The sequence below is a fragment of the Crocodylus porosus genome, unplaced genomic scaffold, assembly GCF_001723895.1.
Source record: "Crocodylus porosus isolate Cpor-Errol unplaced genomic scaffold, CroPor_comp1, whole genome shotgun sequence".
Taxonomy (NCBI): domain Eukaryota; kingdom Metazoa; phylum Chordata; order Crocodylia; family Crocodylidae; genus Crocodylus; species Crocodylus porosus.
In genome coordinates, this window is record NW_017728914.1 from 20,742,927 (window position 1) to 20,754,902 (window position 11,976).

An 11,976-nucleotide genomic window follows, 5' to 3' on the forward strand; every position below is an offset into this window, starting at 1 on the left:
ACCAGGGGGTGGGGCTTTACTGCGTATCACCTACTTTGTGGTAATTGCCCACCATATAAGAATATGGGAATGCAACTAGAACCATGAAACTGTTGTCTTGTTCATCTTGGATGTAACAGAGAGCAATGAAAAGACCTTCTTTAGAGGAGCTTTATATTCTGCACACACCGGGAGAAGGGTTTTCAGAGATAATAGGCCTTTCTTTTTCCATATTTCATTTAACAGAAAGACAGGTTGAGATTTTAGTTTTTCTTAGGGGGGAAGGGAGATGATGGGAAGGGACACACACACACATCCATCCATCCATCCATTGGCCTAAGGGATGAGTTTATTCAATGATAAAGTGAAGAGGGAGAAGGGAAAGGGTCAAGGATGAAGCCCTTGGGGGCCACTGCTGAAAGCGGATATGTGGACCAGGAGAACCAGCAGAGACTGAAAAGCTGGAGGAGAACAGAGATAATGGAGTCCTGGTGTCTTGAGAAGAGGAGTGTGTCTGGCTGTGTCAAAAACAGCCAGTAGGGTAAGCAAGATGAGGGTGAAAGATGTTGGAGGATGAAAGATGTTCAGTAGGATTAATTGGAAGTCTCTGCTCCTCTCCAAATCTTACCAGATTAAATTCTAATCTCCCTGTTTTACTCATTGAGGGTATAGTCACTCTACCTCTGCAGCACTCCTCAGAGCACCACTGAGAAGCCCAGTCCTGTCCATCTGCTCCTGCTCCTCATGCTACAAACCTGGAAACAAGGCAGTTGATATGCTCAGAGTTCATACCTCCCTGCCCCTCTTGAGCTCTCAGTCTCTAGTATGTTTGAGGGCAGCTGCAGGAGTTGCCTTTAGCTTTACTATATTCTTTCCAGAAGCGATTCCAAGCTTCTCAGCGGTTCACATAGGAAATTTATAGACATGCTCTTAGAGCCAGAATTGAGCTTTACTGCTACTGCTGGCACTTTGCTAAAGGGACTCCTGATTCATGAGTGCAGGTGACAGAATGTGGCCATTAAGGAAGTGAAAAATCACATCTTAAGTTATAGCACAGGTGAAATTGGTCTGCAGGCCAAATTCATTCCTACCACAGCTTCTGTACAGCCATTGGAGCTACATTGGGGAAAAATTTGACCCATAGAAGTTGAATATAAGGATGGACAGAGTGCATGCCATCTTTAAACACAGTCTATTTTATCCCTTTGCACACCTTGTTTATGTAAATTGATTGCAACATCCCCAGACTAGTCTTCTCTTGATCTGGAGGTCATTTTGGCTTTGCATGTATATGGTTTTCAAAGAGGCACCTCAATCAGCCACCAAACAGAGCTGTAGAAATAAGAAAAATAACAATCCATCTTTCTGGAAGCCAGATCAACCTGAAGTGAAATACAGATCTCTGACAGCCATCCAAGAAACTGAAAACAATCAGTCATAAAACAAATGCCTTGAAATCAACAAATCGAGAACCAAAGAAATATCAAGTGAGATTAATTGCTATCAATTGTTCCAAGTTTTATAAAAAGGGGGTAGGGAAGGGAATTAATCTTGCAGACTTTATGCACATTTTTTTTCCAAAGGCAGCAGTTCTCCAAGTCAGTAAAAATGAGGTAATTACATTGCAAAACTCTTTGGATGAGAATGAGTCTCACATTCTAAAATCCTAAGCTACATCTACCCACAGCAGAAAATTGCTGGAAATCAGGAGAATAGCAGCTTGCGTGTTTATTTTTCCTAGAAGAAAACAATTGACTCCACAGAACTCATTTCAGGATGACTGAAAACAGATGGCTTTGGAGACGCTTTGCAGCCCAGAAGCATCAGGCTGATTATGGATTCCTGGGGGCTTGTGTTGTACTTGCCTGCCTCATGCTTAAACAGACAGACAAGCTGACAGGGAAGCAAAAAGCTTTTCAGGAGACAGGAACTCTCAAGCACTCATTTACCATGCGAGAGAGTGGAAAGATGGCTAAATTCTTTCTTCAGTTATGAATATTTATTATTTTATAATGGCCTGAGGGCCTTAGCCCAACCGTGCCTGGCACTGTGTGAGAATGACATTCCCTTCTTTGCAGAATTTATCATTTGCATTTAATTCTGCAGCAGGAAACTAAGCAAGAGGAGGCTGGGGAAGATCCTAAGTAGAACCTACAGAGTAAAGCCGTGGAGATACAGATTAGTGTTGGGAGTGTGTTCTACTGTTTTCCAGATGAGAATAAAGTTCCTTGTTCAGACTCGGATGCTTTCCTAATGTCATTGGACTAGAACGGAGACCACAAACATCCAAGGAAAGGAAACAGGGCTTGAGTTTGTTACAACTCAGAGATTTAGTACAAATCTCATAAATATGACGATGTTGGAGTCCTTCTTCAAATGCATCCTGTAGAACACAGAGAATCTATCCTAAATAACCACCAACATATAACCCTCTTTTTCCAAAACACCCAACCAAGCCCATTATTTTTAAGATAGATTGAGAAGAGAAGTGGATCGAACATTTAAATTCCTCTGCCTTTATCCAGATACTCTTCATATATGCAGAGCTACTGGAATGTCATGTATTTTATATAGTTGTCTTTGTATGTCTATTTTCTGTCCTCATGTGAGGTGTGTTGTTAATAATTCTTAACACTAATTTTTCTCATTCTGCCAAAGCAGATACAACCCATGCTTAGCTGATGAAGATTTTGCACAGTATAGTCCACAATCAATTTCTTCTTCATAAATTCCTCCTTTAATTAGGAATACAACTAGAGGGCCTATACAACACCAGCAAACACTTACATGCATGCTTAATTTCAAGTGCATGAGTTGTCACATTCAAGTCAGTGGGGATGCTTATGTGTTTAAAGTTAAGCATGTTCTTAGGTGTTGTGCTGGAAGTAGGCCCAGGTTCACACAATTTTTTAAAGGTGCTGTTACTCACAAAAATAACTTTAAAGTGACCTTTGAGGTAGGTTCCAAGTCACACTGCTTGACTCACAGGGCAAAAGTGGATTTTTCTAACCAGTAGAGTAACTTGGGGGTGAGCGTTGGTTCAGAGGTGGCACCAAAGTGGTCCATGCTGCTACTGCCACTGCCATCACACATCCCTATTTGGGGAGCTTGCACTGAGGCAGCAGCTGCTTGCACCACCTCCACAACTGCAGCAGCCCCTGTTTTCCAGATCAGGGTGTTTGCTGCCCTCTTCCCTGCCCCTCTATCCACCCAAAATTTAAAGTTGCACCTATGTTTCTAGCTGCCAACACTGCAAGTTCAGCTTGGAATCTGAAAATGGAGCTGTGCTCTTTCAGCCTCTTCCATCCTCCCGAGTTACCTAGAACATTACTGTGGGCAGCTCCCACTCTTGTTTGCAACCCGCATTAACATGCATGAGGATGGCATGAGACTGTCATAGGCTTGGCAGAGGATAACTGAAAACATAATTTGCCCCATGCTGTCCAGATTGATAAGCCCCAAATCTGAACCTACTGTTTCTTCCTCTGAAATAAGAGCCTATTCTTGTTCTCAGTGAAGTCAGTAACTAAATTCTCATTCTGCATTGCTTAACATTCATCTTATTTTTACTTGTCTCTCCACAAGTTCAGGATTTTCTTCACATTTTCCTTCCTCTCTGTAACAGGGTCTCCATTAAGGCCCTGTTGCTAAGGGAACAGGGGCAGCTGAAAATAATTACCGCACAAGGGGGGGTGGGCCCTGGCCCTTAAGGAGCCGATGGGGACCAGCCTTCAGGGGATAAGAAGAAGAGAAGGAGAAAGAGGGATGTCTTCGGGCATCACAAGAAAAGAGGAATTAAGTGGCTGGAGCAAGGCCCCAGAAAGGAAGATCAGGGAGAAGAAAGCTCAGGACCCGACCCAGTTTGAACTTACCCGGAGGCTACCAGGATGACGGTGAGTGCTGGGAGAAGGGGAGTCGAGCCGTGGGCGGGAGCCCTAGCTGACCCCAGTACTCTTTCCTGCCATGGCAGGGGGTCGGACTAGATGATCTGCTCAGGTCCCTTCCAACCCTTGAAACTATGAAACTAATGTGAAGAAATAGGCTGACTACATAAAGTTGACGACAGTGGGAGCAACGACTCCTGCCCTGCCCCGAAGAAAGGGGAGAAAACACTGAGGACAGAGAGGGCCAGCCTGAGCTGGAAGGAGCCGTGGAGCCTATACGCCGGCTCTGCTGAGAAAAGCTACAGGCAGTGGCCGCAACAAGCCACTAATTGAATAATTAGCGGCAATGACGGGACTGACGGCAGCCGTAACAACCTGTAAGTAATGAGTAGTGAGATGTGGCGTGGCATAGTGAGATGTGGCGTGGCATCTATTTACTGTATCGCTAGAATGGGGCTGGCCAGGAGGCTGGAGACCCCAAGATTAATCCATTGGACCGTGATCTCCCACAAGGGGAGTTTCTTGTTAACAACAGAGAGCCATTGAATAAAAGCACTAAAAAAAAGTAAATTTTATTCAGCGTGGTACCTCCCGTGGGTACACTTCCTTATGTAACAAACACTTCCTCCCTATTTCATTTCTTTAAGAGCCAAGTCGTGGCAGGCGGGAATTACAAGGATAGAGCGGGTACTTGGTAGACCTGCTGACACTCTCATAGTTGCAACTGCTCATGGGAAGAACAGTTGCCTCCAGGGGAAGAAATGGTGCTACTGAGGAGAAAAGGTGGTGCTTGTGCTCTGATTTATTTATGACCAGGGTGAAGCTCCATCTGAACACAGTTTTGGCTAGGAAATCTGTGGTAGGGATTACTACAGTACATGAGGCCCATGGCTATGATTCTGAGCATAATCAGCTGTACTGTCTTTGTAGAACAGAGTTATTTTGATATAGGTGTCGATAGTCCAGTCTTCACCTGTAGATTAACAGCAGGACTTTGAATGTGGGTGTGCAGAGAAATAGCCTGCCGTGTTGGAACTACTTGTTGTTTCCCTTTGCCACACTTTTACCACTCCCACATAGAGTGAGATGCAGTAGTCTAAACTGGAGACAGTAAATAAATGGCTCACAGTTGCAGGATTTTTATGATGGAGGAGACAGATGAATGCCCTCAATCAGTGGTGATGCCAATCATTGTTCAGTTCCTCAAAGTGTTTCCTTCTGCATGTCACTGTTACTTATCTTTTCCCTAGGTTCAGTTTCGGTGGGCTGCCCTGAAACTGCCCGGTTAGTCCTCTCAAGTTTTGGGATACCTGGAGGAGGACAGAGGCTGAGGCACTCGAGAAGCTATAAAACTGTGTCAGCTGCATCTTAGTGGCACTAGAGTCCATGGCTCCTCACAGACTTCTGATCTGTACAGAAGGGAAAAGTGAAAGTATCAGCTCTGGTATAGGTTGCAATGGCAAACAGGCCCGAACAACTTGGGGATGTTCGAAATTTGGGTCAAAACTGCATTTGGAGTCATCTCCTAATAACAGGTGTTTATGTTTCATAAAATTGAAGGTTACTCTGAAATGAACTCTGGACAAAGCTGGAGTGTTTTGGTTGGATGTTGGAAATGCCATAGGCTCATCTATAAAACCCAGTAAAAATATGACATTGTTTTCCCTATGTTAACGTTCCATTGAATAATAATAGTTCGGCTTTCTAGATAGTCCATTTTGTGGCGTTAAATGAACTCCTTGGGTGCTCAAGGTCAATAACCTTTAGCCTCAGCCCACACCCAAGGCAAAGTATAATCACTCACAAACGTGCTCCTTGGCATGTCGTATTGCTTAAGCACACTGCAGGAATGCAGTATATCACCGGATAAATTATTCACCATGATATCACTAGAACTGTAGGTTTGACATTTAATTCCAGTGGGGTACAGACTGTTTCAAAGGGCTGGCCATTAACACTTGCATTTACCAGGAAACCTGGCTGAATGATATACATCTGTTTAAAAATAATAAAAAAGCAAGCCACAAGAAGCCTGAGTGGGATCACATGTTGGTATGTAACTCTGTATCCTTCCCCTGAGCACATTCCCTGCTATATGGACTTTTAGCTTGGCTGAGCTGGACAGTATGCCATGTCTCCTGCCATTGTACTGGATATAGAAACAGGGTCCCACACCTGGTGGCACCTGGTGTGTCTGTAACATAATGAGAAATTGTAATGGACAGGATTTGGAAGTAAACAAGCGTGGATCCAGGGAATCCCAAATTGAGAATCTCTGGGGAGCTTCAAGTAGGAAAATGCTGAAATTTTCAATTTGTGACTTTTAGAAGTTTATTTTTTGAAAAACATTCAAAAAAACCCAACAAAGCAACAACTCAACAACAGCAAAGCATTCAGGAATGAAATGGAACACCTCCCTGGTGAGTCTGTCTAGCCAGGCCAAAGCTGGAATCCTAATTGTATTTTCTGCATCCTTAATCAAGCAAAAGTTATCCTGATCCCACTGAAAGTTTGATTGCATTAAAATAAAGCATCATCTGGACTGTTGTGCCAGAATAAATTGTCAGTGATGAGCCAGATTCCCTTAAAACTTCAATGAAAAGAAGCACCAAAACCCGAGAATGCAAATTTTCATGGGGAGAATTTGCTAGCATTGCCATTGTAAAACACAATACCAAAACAGGATACTTAAGAACATCAGAACTGCCATTTACTGAGACAGCTCATAGGTCTGTTTTGCCCAGTATCCTGTGTCTCACAGGGGTGGGAGTATGCTAAAAGGGAGAGTAAATAGGGTATGACCAGGATTTTTGCCACTGGTCCTCTCTCACTTTCAGCCTTCAGCATCTGAGGTCTAGGAAGTTCTGGTTCAGAGGCTGTATCTCTAACTCCCACGTTTAAGATCTACTGACGCCCTTTTCAATAAGAATTTGTTGAATCCATTTTTTTAATCTGGCTAAATTGTCAGCTTCCACAACACCTGGTGGCAATGAGTTCCACACTTTAATTAAATACTGGGCATGTCTACACGTGTCAATTTAAGGTGCTTTAGCATGATTTAAGATACATTAAGGGTGCATGTCTACGTGTGCATGCCCTTAATGTGCCTTAAAAATGGCAATTTTAGCCTACATGCGCCTAAATTTGATACCTATGAAAGCTTAATGCTGGTAGACATATTATGCCACATTAACACGGTGTGTGGACTGGCCTGGAGACTAACTTTAATCCTGCATTAGCCCACACATACTGCGTTAATGTGCTTTAACACATGCACATGTAGACGTGACTCTAAATCACCTTAATGCACATTAAACTAATGCCATTAAATGTAGGCATGCCTAAATGCACATGTAGACATGGCTGCTATGTGAAAAAGAATTTCCATTTGTTACTTTTAAACTCTCTACCTACTAGTTTCATTTTGTGACCCCTAGCTCTAGTTCCTCCTCAATAAGTAGGTATACTAGGCTCTTGTGTCAACGTCCTGTCCACAGTGAGATAGGCCAAGTTGCCCTTATCCTCTGCACTTTTGACTCCTGGTACTGTAGCAATACTCTTTGTGGCATCATGGTACTCGGTTTTCAGATTCCCGGCACATGTTCTTACTCTTATTTTCTAAAGCTTCTTGTTTAAGTCATTTTTCTCCTTTCTCTTCAACTATTTGTACATCAGTAGTTTTCAGCAAGACTATTTTTTGTCTCTTCCTGATTCTTATTCTCTCATTCTCTTCCTCCTCCTCTTCATTTCTACATACAGTTCCTCTCCTGACTCTCCATTCTCTCCCTTTCATTTAGCACCTTCTTGATTCCTTCACTACCATTCCTCTGTTGGCTTTCTCTCCACCTATTCTGGCTTCTTTCTGTCAGGCTAACAGGCCATCATATCTATCAGAGCTTGTTGTCCCTTCTTGCTTGTTGAATGTTAAGGTTTCTGTTCATGCATCTGAGCATAGCTAGCTGGGGATTCTCCATGCATTATGCTCCAACAGACACTTCAGGTCCCAGAAAAAATTCAGACAGAGTCTATTCTGGAGATGAAAGACTTGGTCTGTCCAAGGACCAGAGAGAGAGAAGATAGTCTATATCCTTGATGGAATCATGTCTGCTGATTGCAAGAATTGGTCCTGAAATATTCCTGTTAGGAAGTTGTCTCTCTTTTGCACTGGAGACAGAATATAATACAAAATAAATATGCCACCCATATGTGGCAGTTATGCCCTAAATACTGGTCATGGTTTCAAATGGGACGGCCTTTATCACTGAAGAGAATACAATCCTAGTATTCTAGGACTGAAGTGATCCTAGAGCTGGATAGTGGGGATTCCTAAACACTACTGAAGCCCTGAAGCCCAAAAGCTCCAGTGTATTCAGAGCAAAATGAAGTGAAATATCTTGCTACTGGCTCTGCAGTACCGTAGTACATTTCACACCTGTTTCCGAAGCAGTGGAAAGAGTAGAGATGAGCCTGGTGGAGTGCAGAAGAACATGAGCTCACTCTGGAGATCTGAAGAAGCTGTTTGTTAGCGAAATGTAATTCAGACAAATATTTATAGTTACCTCCAAGTGACTTTTTCTAATATGAAATGACTCATTACTTTCCCTTTAACACCATGAAGCATCACACTGACACTAAGAATATTTTTATGAATGCCTTATAAAAGTCGACAAGCCAGAGGGGGAAAAATTAAAAGAAACTTATACAAACTGTGCTTCAACTTAAGAACTAGAACAAAGAAGGTCATATTTGTCATTAGTTCGCAGGCAGGAATAGAGCCAAGAGGGCTGATGAAAGTTAACACAAGACCTGCCTTACTTTATTTCTCCACCTAATAGAAGTTTATTTGGGTGCTGCCAGTGTGACAAATCCCCTTGCAGGCTGTTCTTCTGCTTCTCACCCTTTCTAATTTGTTCAAGTCTCTGCTTCTTTCCATCAGCATATCTGATTTTAGCAGATGGACAGAACAGAATGAGCCACAAGAATCAGGCCTGCCTGATTGCTTTAAGGGAGGAGGGAAATACCCTGTCAAATGGAGTGGAGTGTTGGGATGCTTTTGATTTGTTTAATCGAAATTCTTTTAGAAATTAGATGAAAGGCTGTTGCCATACTTGTGTGTGATCCATAGTTAGTCAGCAGGACAAATGTATTGCCACTTGAAGCCAGAGACGGGATTAGCCAGTAGTAGTTGCTCTCTTTGGATTGAGCTGTAGCTACATTTTATGCATATGTGTCTGTAAGGGACACTAATATTTGTTGCGACTCTTAGCAGTCTCCAATTGTATTTGAGCATGCGTATAGAAGTCAATGAAAGTCCATTGACTCTAGAAGGTTTTTAATTAGGATTCAGAGGTCCAGGCATTTTGAATGATACAGTCTGTATGCTGACCCCTAAATTCATCATATCCCTTATAACTGCAAGGGCTGTATTCAGTAAAGTTGGTCAGCCATTAAAATATTTTGACTTTTTAGGGGAAATAAAACCTCCATAAACCTCAGTTTCAAACTGACACAGTGGTATAGAGGTCTGCAAAACCCACCCGATAAGCTGGGTGTATATTTAGCTGGCTTGCCCATGCTGCTGTAGCCCCCCGGCTAGCCATTGAAGTTTAACACTGTTCCCTGGTACATATGAGCCACACCATCCCTTGTTAGAAGGGAAATATGAAAGACTTATTTAGAAGTATCAGGAAGATGCTTTTACAATTCATGTTTATGGTCAAAAGCTGTTCTTGGGTGCATGTGACTCAGTTCTCATTGCAGTGGAAGAGAGTGGCATGTACACATTTAAGGGAAGATTTTGGCTCATGGGGTTTAACAGCCCTGTTTATTAAGGCAGTTACAGGACATCATCGTTTCTTTGTCTGTTGCCACATACATTTCAAACAAAGCTGGAAGGCTTGTGCCTCTGCAGAGTTTGAATGGAACCATAGGAGGAAAAAAACCAAACAAACTCCAAAGCCTTTAGTCATTTAAATAGAGAGGAACTGAGAAAACAAGCGAGAGATTTTTGAAAAGTTTGTTCCAGGGTTAAAGTCTGTTTGCTGCGGAGTTAGACTTTCTCCTGCTCTGAAATCATGTAAAAGTTAAACAGTTGGAGTATTTGCTGTAAATTGTTATCCAAGAATCCCAGTGCTCCTGGCTGGCTATGTTTTATCTCTCTGACTTGCTTTATCCTTTTGGATTTAAGGTCATTTTCTAGTTTATGGCATGACATAAATTGATAACAAAACCCCACAGCCTCCAAAGTGACTTAATCGTCTATTTGTTTTCTTTCAAACATTGTGTCTTGTTGAATTATTGAGTCTAAAGTAGTGACCTTGATGTAAACATGTACTTTTGAACCTATATGAGGATCAAAGACAAAGTTAGGCTAAAGAAGGCAAAAGTCAGGAAAAGGGCTGTGTAAAACTGGCATCACAGTGCTCCCTATAATTTTTCCCTGTGATGTGACGTCCAGAGTAAATTTGTTCAGTTCACAAGTTAAAACGGTGGATTTTTATAAACTATGGTGCTACAATCGTAATGGGGCATCTGAAAATCCATGTGTTTTTTTCCCCTGCTTCTGAGATCATCACTGCTAGGAAAGACTGCACAAATGAGCAGGTGGTGGGTTGATGGCACATGAGATAGGACATAGTCTAGCCGGGTTCCTCACTGCTGAGGTTTTAACAGGAGTAGAAGGTTGTTTTGACCAGTTAAAAAAGTAGATAGAACTTAAAGGCAGCAAGAGTTTTGAGAAGGAAAGTGTAATTTGTTCATAGTCCCTTTTATGATCAGGACTAGACTTCAAAAAGGAAGAGAGTGGGATTTCAGCAATCTCAGGCTGTGTTTACTTTCATTGGTTTCTTTGTCAAAGTGAAGAATGTGAGTAGTTGTCTGGTATCATTGCTAAACCGAGGAGCCAGAAAATATATTTACAAACAAAACCAGAACTCTGATTGGCTAATTTGGAGACATTTAAGGACACGTTTTACTGGATATATATTTCTCAGATCTAGTTTGCTCTGATTATTGTCACTCTTACCTGTAAAAACTGATTCATGTCTCTTGACTGAGATCAAAATCCCTGAAAACTGTACATGTTGAGATAAGAATCTGCAGAAAGACGTGAGTTTCAAACAGGGCCTCTAATATCAGGTGCTTTGCTTTCAGGTATTGAACCTGTGATACTCTGGGTGCATGTTCAGATGTGCCTAACATTCATTGACTTGGTTTGGAATGGTGAGAACTCCATGAATCAGACCCGTAGCGTTTCAGGCTGAACACCCAATATGAAGGACTGTTGTAAATATATGGCTTTGCAAATACATAATAAAGTAACTTGACCAAGGCCAGTTCCTAAGCTGGAGCTAGACTTGGGGTCTGCAGGTCTCTAGAACTCCTGGATTTTAGCCTCTGAACAGTAGCGTGCCCCTTGTTATTTTGTTACAGCAGAAGATTTGTCATGGTCAATGTCAAGAAAACGTCCTTTCTTTTAAAACCCAAACATGATGGCGGAAGCAATAAAGTCTTGCTGTAGCTCTCAAATCTCTTTTATAGGTTCGCTGGCTTTCCAGTGAGTATCTATAAATTTTAAATATTTAAGAAGTTGACTTTCTGGCTAAACAGCAGATAGGGTTTATGAAAAACTGATTTTTCAGCAGCTGTAAATCCCAAACCATAACAAAGAATCTGCTTTTTTCCCCAGCCACATAAGAGTCTTCAAAATGTTAAAAGTATTTTCTGTCTAATTTTATTTGCATGACTACTTTTTCCAGTTGTGGAGTAGGTCAACACTTTGGCTTTTTTTATTCCTAGCTGGTCATATGTTTTTTACATTTTATTTTATTTTGTTTTTTAACAAGAAGGAAGTTGCATTTGACTTGGCTTCTTTCTAAAAATACATTCTGATCACCATTAAATGAGGTTGGTCACTTGGTGCTTGGACTGCAAAGAAATCTTTTGTTATTCTAAAGGCTTCTGAGAGATGTTTTTGCAGACACGAAATGGAGGATGTGGTGCTTTCAGTGTGCCATGTCAGCAGTAGGGTTAATATTTGGTGTCAGATTCTAACCTCACTGATATAATCCCAGGTGTAAATCTCTTTGAGCTAATAAAGTTATTCCACATGTCA